At 44.2% G+C, this 10,624-nt stretch overlaps 1 long non-coding RNA gene across 1 annotated transcript; it reads left to right on the top strand.

Annotated features, from left to right (window-relative positions):
* The first annotated feature begins 2,036 nt into the window (after positions 1-2,036).
* Positions 2,037-3,978, top strand: LOC122456660. Its single transcript, XR_006275650.1, has 3 exons — positions 2,037-2,320; positions 2,977-2,982; positions 3,111-3,978. It is a non-coding gene; the product is annotated as an uncharacterized LOC122456660 (long non-coding RNA).
* The last annotated feature ends 6,646 nt before the right edge of the window (positions 3,979-10,624 follow it).

The following is a 10,624-nucleotide window of genomic DNA, read 5'->3' as shown; positions in this document are numbered from 1 at the left end:
ATTATTTATTAGTACTAAATACTACATTTAATTGTAATTAATCAGTTCTCTGGAAAAAATGTACTACAGAAATGCTAAGTACAATAGTGATTCTGCCCTGAGTCCCTCTTTGAGATGGGTGGCTGTGAAACCCTGTTCAGCTTGCATCTTTTTATGTTCTGTTAAATTGTTAGATGTTAAGGGGTAGCTAAGCCTATGCTGAGACTGGCCAATAGGACTGTAGTGGAAACAGTGACACCTCATCAAGGGTATGAACTGAGAAACCACTTGAAAATTTAGACAAGGTACAGATGCAGGTAGAAGAACAATATTTTGTCATTGTTATTCAGGTTGGACATCTCAGAACTTCTGGATGCATGAAGATTGCTTTCTGGCCACACAATAGAAAGTTAAACCAAAGAATTATACAGATAACAATTGTGTAATGAAGCCAGATGCACAGCTCCATCTTGTTCTTCACTGAGATGTGGCATAGGTGCTGACTTTTTTTTCCTGGTGGGTGCTCCACCCCAAGGCCCTGCTCCCACTTGGCCTCTTCCAAGGCCCTGCCCTTGCTCTGCCTCTTCGTGCCCCCACTCGCTCCTCTCCACCCCCACCTGAACACCTCCCACCAGCTGCTCATTGATCTGCGGCCAGCCCCAGGGGCCACCGACAGCTGATCAGCAGCCAGAACCTAGGGCCAGAACCACTGTGGCTGGTAGGTGCTGAGCACTCCTATCTTTTTTCCTGTGGGTGCTTGAGCCCCGGACCACCCATGGAATTGGCGCCTATGGGAGATCCTACACTTCCTCCCTTACCTGTTGCCTTTTGGAAAACAGGCTTAGATACTTTTTTAATAGACCTAACACAAGTGTGAGCCTTTGAAAATGGCTGGGATTAGGCTCTAGGTGTTTGCCCTCTCTCTGCACAGTCACTATTGTTTATTACTAGGAGAGGACATGGGGTAGATTCACAAAGGTACTTAGACACCCAGACCCCAGAATTAGACACCTAACTCCCAGTTTTAGGCTCCATGGAGATCCACAACACTTCCGCCACTGCAGACACCTATGTTTTCAGAGAAAAATTCCCTTGGTGCTTAAGCTTCTGCCTCTGAGCATGTGCAGAGATGTCAGGACGCCAAGCTCTAGTCTAAGTCCCCACACAATCCATGACCCAGGGTAGATAGGCATTTGCCCATCTAGCTCACATGCAGGGCCTGATCCAGTAAATGTGCTCAGGGGCTGCCTTCCACTTGGCTCCCATTCAAGATGTGGGCAGCATTGAAGGTGATAGTGGCACCCACCTTATAACTTTTAGCCCGGTGGGTGGAGCACTCACCTGGAATGTGGGAGACCCAGGTTCAATGTCCCTCTCTGCCAGAGGGGGAGAAGAGATATGAAGAGGGGTTTCTCAGGAGTGTGTACCAGCCACTGAGCTATAGGATAGTCTGATAGGGAGAATCTCTAAGTCTCTCCTGTTGAAGCTGTTTCACTGTGGATAAATAAATATTCATTGGAGCAGGGCGACTGGACCATGCGTCTCCCACCTCCCAAGCGGTTGCCCTAACTCCTAGACTACACAGCCATTCATTCTCTCTCCCCCTTCACCTGCTCCAAAAGCATATATGTGAGCCAGGGTCTGAATGAGCTCTCCCCTTCCTTCTGTCCATGCACTGGGGGAAAAAGACCTCAGGAGCAGACCGTATTTGCATAGACACACCTACTTCGCCAAGATGATCAGCAGACAGAGCTGCTTTGCCAAAATGACCAATTTTTGCTGTTTGGGGTTAAAAATCATTTTAGTCTTAAAAGTGTGGTAATAAAATGGTGTTATCTGTACTGTGTGACTGAAAGGCAACAAAATTGTTGAGGGTCACCCTAACCGTAATCTCAATAGGTAAGCATGGGGTAGTGATGTTAAATGCCAGTGAAAGTCAATAGAGGTAGAGAGAGAGGGTTGGCTTTTGGGGGGGGTCATCTGTTTGATCCTTTTCCTCTAGTGTTTAAAGGCAGCGTATAGCAAATTCAGCTTAGTCTTTGTTTCTGCTCCGTGATCACAAGAGGTAAAATCACTGATTAATGGGTCTAAGGGGCTGAACCTTAGACCTAGTCTGGGGAGAGCTACCTAGTGAAATTGCTAAGCGGTGGAGCCTCAGAACACGACATTGCGGCTAGAGGCAGAGATGGCAGTAGAGACAGGGATGAGCAGTAGCAGCAAAGCAGTGGAAGAGGCTACAGAGGTCAGCTAAAGAGGCATTGATCAGTTCCCCCTTTCAGGGGTGGGAATGAGCCACGTGGACACACCCTGAATTCTGGGACTTTGCTGACTTCGGACAACCGTGAGTGGGTGCAGTAGAGGGAAAGGGGAGTTGTGTGTTAAAGGGACATTCATCCATCAGATTTCCACACCACAAGCGAGGAAACTGGGGCAACTGACATGGCCTAAGATACTGTGGAACAGGCATTTACTAACAGTTTGCATACTTTTGAATCATTGTTGCAGTGTTTTCCCAAAGAAATGCTGAGTGCCCTCTCCCTTTTATTGAAAGTTTTCATTTGTTATATGCAGACTCAATGCTTGTGAGTGAGGTGCATGTTGCCTCTTAGAGGTGCCTGGGGTGGTGTTTAGTTTTCCCAGATTACTGGGTGGGGGCTTGAGCTGGTTCTCTATTGCAATGTTAAGAGGAATCCCTAGATATTGAAACTGGCCCTTGTTGCTGCCAACACCACCTGGCAGAAGGGTACAGATATAAATAAAAGGGATTTAAACATATGTACAAAGGGTGTCCCATCTTCAGGGTTATTACAGAGTGTGTGTGTCTCCTCTTGCTTGCTCACTCTCTGCTCCAAAAGCATTTGATGTATATCACTGGGATGTAAACATGTGTATGAAGTGTCCAAAGCGGCCTTGCTACGTGGCTGCTAAATATGTTTTCATGCATGGTAGCCAAAATCTGTGCATCCAAACAAACTCTTTTATACATGAATTGGATAGAACTACGTGATTGGTATGAGCAAAGATCCTCTGCACATCACATTTTTTTCATGTACAAATATTTGTATGCAAATATATTGTAACCTTAAGGCCTCTTTTAAAAAAAAAAAAAAATGGCCGTCTTCTTCTGAGAGCTTTGCCTGAATAAGGCTTGGGCTGTATAGTACATGTCATGCTCTGCTGAACAGCAATTCTCCTGGAGTGAAATGTGCTGCTGAACAGTGGACAGCAACACTACACGATACTTTAGGACAAAAATTGAAGATGATCACAGTAATAGCAGGTTTATTGAAGTAGTGCCTGGGACCATCAAGAAAGGAAGGATGATCCAGCAGTTTAGGGTGCTTTTGTAGGGCTTGGGCAATCTGAGTTTAAGTCCCTGCTGTGCCACAGACTCCCTCTGTGACCTTGGGCAAGTCACATAGCCATTGTGCGCTTTGTTTCTCCAACTGTAAACTGAGGATAATAACCCTGCCGTACCCCACAGGGGTGAGTGGGGATAAAGATGTTGATGGCTTCAGACCTATGTTGATCGTGGGTTCCATATAGGTACTTCTGATAGGTAGAATGGGCCCCCACTGTAGCAAGTGTTGTACAAATAGAGCTGATTGTCCCTGCCCCCAAAACCTTAACAGTCTAAATATACAGGACAGGGAAATGGGCATAACAGACAAGCAGAGTAAACAAATGCGATGGCCTGGAAATAACCTGCTACTGCCCCAATTATTTGTATTCCTTGGATGTGGTTTAGTTAGAAGGGGATTAGTTGCTGAACAGACAAAGGAAGGGGGCTAAGGGGCATAGGAGAGGGAGGGAAGGGCAGAGGGGAACATGGAAGCAAGATGGGGTGAGGCTGAGGGGAAGGCATTGAACCAAACCAATCCCTGCTGTAGTGCTTGCGGAGGCAGCTTCTGCGTTTGCTCCTGCAGGCTACTGTCTCTGTGGCCTCTGGGACTAGTTCCTGTTCCTCCATGGAATTTTTCGTCCCCCATCCCCATATCATGGCTCATTGACTCATGGCAGGGGGTTGCTACATGGGTCCCAGTGCTGCTCTTGTAGGTTGCAGTGGGAGAGATCACTCCTGCACAGTTCCGTCTCCAGAGGCATTAGGGAGGAGGAAAGGGGGTCATCCCAGCTGGGCCCATCTCCCTTTCCTTTGGCCAGATATAGGGGGTTGGGTGTCACTGTTTATTTTGGGTTTTTACCTGCAAATCAGAGAGGGAAAAGGTAGAAGTTCTATTATTGTTCAGTAATACTTTTTTTTTTTTAAAAAAAGGTAGAGATGTTTATTTAGAGAGATTAAGAATCTATGTGGTGTTCTTTACTGGACCTCGGCAGTTTCCAGAGATGTCTTTTTAATGCCCCTCTAATTCTGTTTTTTTATTCTGAATTTTCCATGAGAGTGGGTGTCACAACCCACACTGACTTAAAGATAGCCCTGCAAAGTTTTCTGCTGTTTGCTTGCTGCTTTGTAAAAGAAAGGAAACTGAGCATTTTACCAGCACAATTAACACTTCAGACTTCTGATACCACAAGCCCCGAGCCCAGCTACCTTTTTACAGGGAGTTAGGCCCTGATTCTGCAAGCTCTTCTGCATGTTTACCTTAAACCATGTGCATACTGCTCTTGATGCCAGTAGGACTGCTCACATGCAGATAGTGAAGCATCTGCATAAATGTTTGCAGGGTGAGAACTTGTTTTGAAACCTACTGGAGAAAACAAAATCAGATGACAATTTTTTAGCACTTTGGGTCAACAAATAGGTGCCATAGCTAGCAAAATCTCTTTTGTGCATCATCCTGTTAACCACAAATTCTTTCCCCTTATTGGCCACCTGCCTTTGCTAAACATCCGCATCATTTTTTCACTCATTGCTCTGCTCACAAAATACATGTTCCCAGACCTCACGGTTTTGCTGAATTGCACAGTTTGGTTTCCAACTATATGCTACTTATTCTAATCCAGTGGCGCCATTTCAGAAATATGGGGAGAGATTGTGTCAGCATGTAGAACATTGTGTGTGTTCTATCCTGCAAGGTTGTTGAGGGGGAGGGGACAGAGGCGCATAAAGACCTATGAAAGGTTGGGTGGGGAGCAAACCAAGGCTAGTATGTGTGTGTGGGGGGGCAATAGCCCCCTTTGCCCTAGATCAAATAACACCATTGCTCTAATGTTCACTGTAAAGGATCTTAAAGTACCAAAATACTTTACATACAAACACTCCCATCATATTGCTTTGTGCTGTAGAAACCTGCACATTTGCCTTTCTTGACTCTTGCTCACTTTAACTGCAACTTTACGGTTATGTTAATAGTATAGGGTTTTTTGCATCTAGAATGAGACTTCAAAGCAGCCTAAGGCAGTTAAGTACCCATTTCCTATTGAATTTCAGTGGGATTTGAGTATCTCTGGATTAGATGAAAATGTCCTAATTTTTTAAAAGGAAACACGAATGTGTTTTCGATATAGTATTTGGAATAAAACTTTCAGCAGATATTTAACCCCTCTCCCCCCCCCCTTGATACAGCAGTGGCAAGTTCTGTGGTCAGAGTTAAAGACGGCAGACAGCGCCCTGTGACACAGAAGCTTGTACCGCAACAGCCTGTTCAGTGGTTGTTGCAGGACAGCACTGAAAGACCCTTCCTTTCTTGAGAACAAATTCACTCATATTTTAAGAACAACAAAACAAAATTAGGAGATTTCATCTGAGTCTGAGACTTAAGCACTGAAATTCAATAGGAATTGGGTACTTCATTTAATGCATCTCGTTCAGACTCCTTTACACTTTCTTTGAGGTATTTCAGTTACGCTGCTTTTTCATCCTCCATAATGGTTTCACTTATCCGGAGGACGCAGAGTAAGAGGTCTGTTTACAAAATGCAATGGACATAAATAAATAGCAGAAATAAAAGAGCAGATGCTAACACCAGCAGGAAATTTAGTGATCACACAGGAAAAGAGCACAAAGTTAGTCAATGGTCAGGCAGGATTTGGTCATTGCTGAGGCTTCTGTGATATAGATTTTTCCAGTGCAGCTGACACAAACACCAGCCTAGAACACAGGCCTGAGGTCAGAGTTTGAGGCTGTTTATTAAATGAAGTGTTTTGTTCTTAGCAAATCAGTCTATGGACACACACCACATTATATTGGTGCAATGCAGTAGAGTACCTCAGTGTAAGGGTAGCAAGCTCAGGGCACTTCAGTCTCATTCTCCTTGTGCCTGGCAGCACTCGGGAATAACATGACTTCTGTCTTATAAAAGAATGATACTTGTCCCTTCCCTTTCTGTTACTGATAGACAACAATCCCACCAGCAGAATCGGAATGAGCCTCTTTGTGAGTGAAGTTTAAAAAATTTGTTGAATAATTTCTGTTCCTCATCCCCCTCCCTTCCTGCTTCCTTTTTAAGCCCCCTGTGCACCTTCTATGCTGTCTCCTCTCCTTTCTCACTCGTCCCTTGTTCTCCTGCCCTCTTCTAGCTGTAAACATGTAACTGTCGAAGTGTAAAAGTGAAGGAGGGAGTGAGTACAGCATTTCACAGAATGTTTTTTAAAAGTGTAAGGACAGCTAGTCTACACTGTCACATTACATGGGTGTAGCTGGACTGATGCAACTGGTAAAGACATGCTATGATGATGAGGAGAGCGCTCTCCCTTCAGCATAATGACTCCACCTCAACGAGAGACGGAAGCTATGTAGTCGGCAGAGCGCCTCCTGCCAACATAGTGCGGTGTTAGAAACCGCTTTAAGTTGATGTAACTGATGTCGCTTGGGGGGTGGCGGCTTTTTCACACGAGCGACGTAACTTATATCGACTTACACGGTGGTGGACAAGCCCTTTATGTTTGTATAGGTCATTATTATTATTTATTATTTATGATTCGTAGTCCATTGCTGACGATGATGACGTCGTGCATAGAGTCAGCTGCACTGAGGGCATGGGAAGTCTGGATCTATGTTTGATGATGCAGCTCTGTGGTGCCTTTCACGTGGAGCCTGGAGATAATTTTGTGGATCCTGCTCAAACTTGTCACATCCAGATCTTATCAGAGACCGCCAGTGAGTCCTGTTCTGAGTCATTTGCTCAAGTTCTTTGGGATTGATACCAACCCACTGGAGACTGCTCTTCAGATCATCTTTGAAACACTTATACGGACAGCCCTTCTTTCTTTTGCCCTGACTCAGCTCCCCATACAAAATCTGTTTTGGGAGATGGTGGTCTTCCATTCTGAGGACATGCCTGGTCCATCTAAGTTGTGCGAAGACTGTTCCGGTGGACTGGGTAGAGGAAATCAATTTGATTCCATGGCCATAAAGGCGGTTCAGCAACGTGCTGTGGGGCACGGAGCTCATAACAAGGTCTGGAAGATGTCCTGGTCACCCACTGTAGCTAAGGAAGTCCCCTGCTGTAATGATTCTTTGTGCCGCTGGAATCTGGCTTCCTCAGCCGAGAGAGTGGGACTGCCACTGTGTGACAGCTTTCTCACACAAAAATTTCCCGCACAGGTTTTCGTGCAACTCTCATTCTATTAACGGGGTGTACGGGGGACTAGGGAGGGGCAATACCTCTGCTGGGGGAACAGATCATTCTCCTTCCTTTGGGACTAGTTCATCTGCTTTGGTCTCCACCTTCACCCAGATCTCACCTGTGGTTCCAAGTAGCTGTTTGCATGTGACAGCGGCCATACCCCAGGAAACTGCTTCGACCAGTGGACTAAACCAGGTGAGTGTAGCCAATGGGTCTCTTGCCCTCCATGAGATACTGTCAGGGAAACTGTCTTTCTCTAGCATAGTACTTTAAACATTTAAAAAGAGACGAGAGCAGTGGCCCCATTTTCATTATCCCCAATCCACTTTTAAACAACCTTAACTCTAGAGCGGGGTGAAATTCTTTGGCCAAAATTATATTTCAATTAAAAACGCAGATTCAGGGTGAGTGAAACATTTTGCGAATTCATGTCTAATTCACTTAATTGTTTTGATCAAAGACAAACCTAAAAAAGACGCACACGCACACACACACACACACACACACACACACACACCCCATGGAAACATTTTGTTGAAACATTTTATAAAAAAACTAAACCTTTTGAATATAATTGGCTTTTAGTTTTGAAATGTACTTCCAAAAAAAAGTTTTAAAGGAAGAAAACAAAATGAAATGTTTGGTTTCGGGTCCAACAAATGTGTTTCATTCAATCTGAAACAATTTTTTGTTACTTTTTGGTTTGCTGTTTTAGTTTTCAAATTTTTGGTACAGTCTGTGAACTGAAAAATCAGTTGTTTGTCCTCTTTATAACAGCTCTCAACATATTTGAAGACTGTTATCAGGTCCCACCCCCCAGGATTCTTTTCACAAGACTAAATATGTCCAGGTCTTCAGGGATGATTCCTGGTTTCTTGAGATATGGGCAAGCTATTGCTGTCATAGGCCTTCATAGATTTCATGGACAGCTGCTCCTACTTTAGATTCTCTTCTTTATGCACCCCAGGATCGCATTAGCCCTTTTGGCCAGTGTTGCCCTGGGAGCTCATGTTCAGCTGATGATCCACCATGACCCCCAAATCTCTTCACTGCTTCCCAGGAGAGAATCCCCATCCTCTAATCATGCCTTGCATACTTTGTTCCTAGATATCAACATTTATATTTAGCCATATTAAAATGGATATTGTTTGTTTGTGCCCAGCTTACCAAGTGATCCAGACAGTTCTGTATCAGTGACCTGTTCTCTTCATTATCTATCACTCCCCCAATTTTTGTGTTATCTGCAAATGTTATCAGTGATGATTTAATGTTTTCTTCCAGGTCATTTTTATTAATGTTAAATAGTGTGGATCCAAGAACCAAACCCTGCAGGACCCCACTGGAAACAGACTCTCTGGATGACGATTCCCCATTTATAATTGCCTGTTGAGACCTATCCATTAGCCAGCTTTTAATCCATCTAATGTTTGCCATGTTAATTTTATAGCTCTAGTTTTTTAAATCAAAATCTCACATGGTATCGAATCAAACACCTTACAGAAGCTAACTGTGTTACATCAACACTATTATCTTTATCAACTAAGCTGGTAATAAGAAAAGGAGTACTTGTGGCACCTTCGAGACTAACAAATTTATTTGAGCATAAGCTTTCATGAGCTACAGCTCACTTCATCGGATGAATTCGGTGGAAAATACAGTGGGTAGATTTATATACACACGCAGAGAACATGAAACAATGGGTTTTATCATACACACTGTAAGGAGAGTGATCACTTAAGATGAGCTATTACCAGCAGGAGAGCGGGGAGGGGAAGGAAGAAAACCTTTTGTACTGATAATCAAAGTGGTCCATTTCCAGCAGTTGACAAGAACGTCTGAGGAACAGTCGGGGGGAGAGGGGGGATAACATAGGGAAATAGTTTTACTTTGTATAATGATCCATCCACTCCCAGTCTCTATTCAAGCCTAAGTTAATTGTATCCAGTTTGCAAAGTAATTCCAATTCAGCAGTCTCTCGTTGGAGTCTGTTTTGAAGCTTTTTGTTGAAGTATAGCCACTCTTAGGTCTATAATCGAGTGACCAGAGAGATTGAAGTGTTCTCCGACTGGTTTTTGAATGTTATAATTCTTGACGTCTGATTTGTGTCCATTCATTCTTTTACGTAGAGTCTGTCCAGTTTGACCAATGTACATGGCAGAGGGGCATTGCTGGCACATGATGGCATATATCACATTGGTAGATGCGCAGGTGAACGAGCCTCTGATAGTATGGCTGATGTGATTAGGCCTTATGATGGTGTCCCCTGAATAGATATGTGGACAGAGTTGGCAACGGGCTTTGTTGCAAGGATAGGTTCCTGGGTTAGTGTTTTTGTTGTGTGGTGTGTGGTTGCTGGTGAGTATTTGCTTCAAGTTGGGGGGCTGCCTGTTAGCGAGGACTGGCCTGTCTCCCAAGATCTGTGAGAGTGATGGGTCGTCCTTCAGGATAGGTTATAGATCCTTGATGATGTGTTGGAGAGGTTTTAGTTGGGGGCTGAAGGTGATGGCTAGTGGCGTTCTGTTATTTTCTTTGTTGGGCCTGTCCTGTAGTAGGTGACTTCTGGGTACTCTTCTGGCTCTGTCAATCTGTTTCTTCACTTCAGCAGGTGGGTATTGTAGTTGTAGGAATGCATGATAGAGATCTTGTAGGTGTTTGTCTCTGTCTGAGGGGTTGGAGCAAATGCGGTTATATTGTAGAGCTTGGCTGTAGACAATGGATCATGTGGTGTGATCTGGATGAAAGCTAGAGGCATGTAGGTAGGAATAGCGGTTAGTAGGTTTCCGATATAGGGTGGTGGTTATGTGACCATCGCTTATTAGTACCGTAGTGTCCAGGAAGTGGATCTCTTGTGTGGACTGGTCCAGGCTGAGTTTGATGGTGGGATGGAAATTGTTGAAATCATGGTGGAATTCCTCAAGCGGTTTTATCTTGGGTCCAGATGATGAAGATATCATCAATGTATCGCAAGTAGAGTAGGGGCATTAGGGGATGAGAGCTGAGGAAGCTTTGTTCTAAGTCAGCCATAAAAATTTTGGCATACTGTGGGGCCATGCAGGTAACTAACATGGCTGCTACTCTGTAAGCTGGTAATGTCACCAAAAAAGATATCAAGTTAGTTT

Source organism: Dermochelys coriacea, chromosome 14 (genome assembly GCF_009764565.3).
Source record: "Dermochelys coriacea isolate rDerCor1 chromosome 14, rDerCor1.pri.v4, whole genome shotgun sequence".
Lineage (NCBI taxonomy): Eukaryota > Metazoa > Chordata > Testudines > Dermochelyidae > Dermochelys > Dermochelys coriacea.
Note: the sequence above shows the minus strand (reverse complement) of the source record. Positions and strands in the feature narration are given on the sequence as shown.